This window comes from Chrysochloris asiatica, unplaced genomic scaffold, assembly GCF_000296735.1.
Source record: "Chrysochloris asiatica unplaced genomic scaffold, ChrAsi1.0 scaffold00118, whole genome shotgun sequence".
NCBI lineage: Eukaryota > Metazoa > Chordata > Mammalia > Afrosoricida > Chrysochloridae > Chrysochloris > Chrysochloris asiatica.
This window is the reverse complement of record NW_006408636.1, coordinates 467,622-468,680: the sequence shown is the minus strand read 5'-3', so window position 1 is coordinate 468,680 and position 1,059 is coordinate 467,622. Positions and strand designations below refer to the sequence as shown.

Below are 1,059 nucleotides of genomic sequence, written 5' to 3'. Positions count from 1 at the left end.
TGTGGTGCTGTTCAATCCTTTGTTCTGCATGCCTTCTTGTGCTGAGTTCATGTTTTTTTGTGAAACATGAATGTATCATGAAAATGTTTTCTTGTCAGTTTCTGTGTAGCTTTAATGTTTCCTTGTTTTTCTTGAATCTTCATTTTCATGGTAAATTGTGAATTGTTCATTTTCTTTTGGATTGCCTTATAGTCTATTAAGTTTTCCCTGTATTTAAGACAGTCTATTGTATCCTGCAATGCACTCGACCTCCTCACCATCTGGATCTTTGTTCTTATATTTTCCCCTTCTTTGACATTGTTAATACTTTGATCTTTGTTTTGTCTCCCAGGTCCTCTGAATTCTTTGCTGTAATTTTGTAATGCAATCATTCCCTGTTGAACCACAGGAGTCTTACCCCCATCACCTTTAATCAACCCATTCAGACAGGTTGGAAACAACTCAGTGGAGATTCTACATTTTCCTGTACCCTCTGGAACTAGGTTCCCTATTGAAAGCTTGTAACCCAGTCACTTCTTGCCTTTGTACTCCCCTCCCCCCATTTTGGGTAGCCCATGTATAATCCCATATCCTTGTTGACCCTGTGTACCAAGGGGGTGGGAATGATCCTCACTGTAAATATTTGTTTATTCCTTTGCCCTTCTGCATCCACATACATAGGTCATTTTTATCTAATTGTAATGTATTACTCGTTTTTTCCTCTTCTTTCATCCTCTAGTCATGTTCTGAACATCTAGCCATTGATGCCTGGTCAAATAGGTACTATCTATAAGTGTGCGTGTTTTTGTGCATCTCCCCTCACTTCATATCAGCTGGATGTGTCACACTCTGCTCTAGTCCTCTGGGGCCATGTCACTGCCCCTGGGCCCAGGAGTCCCCCAGTCTCGTCACACTGCTCATTAACCAGGTCTCAGTCCAGGTTAACAGGATTCTATTGTATGTGGTTGGACTTAGCACACAACTTCATTGCTGTTTTTCTCCCAATGGCCCTTATTGGTGACCAAAGTGGTCAGCAGCAAGACATGTCTACTCATGTATTCCACTTGAGTTTCAGTCTTG

General features: G+C 41.4%; 1 pseudogene; it reads right to left on the bottom strand.

The window, feature by feature from the left end:
• The window catches only part of LOC102812426, a 2,454-nt pseudogene extending 1,743 nt beyond the window's left edge, over positions 1 to 711 (bottom strand).
• Between the last annotated feature and the right edge of the window lie 348 nt (positions 712 to 1,059).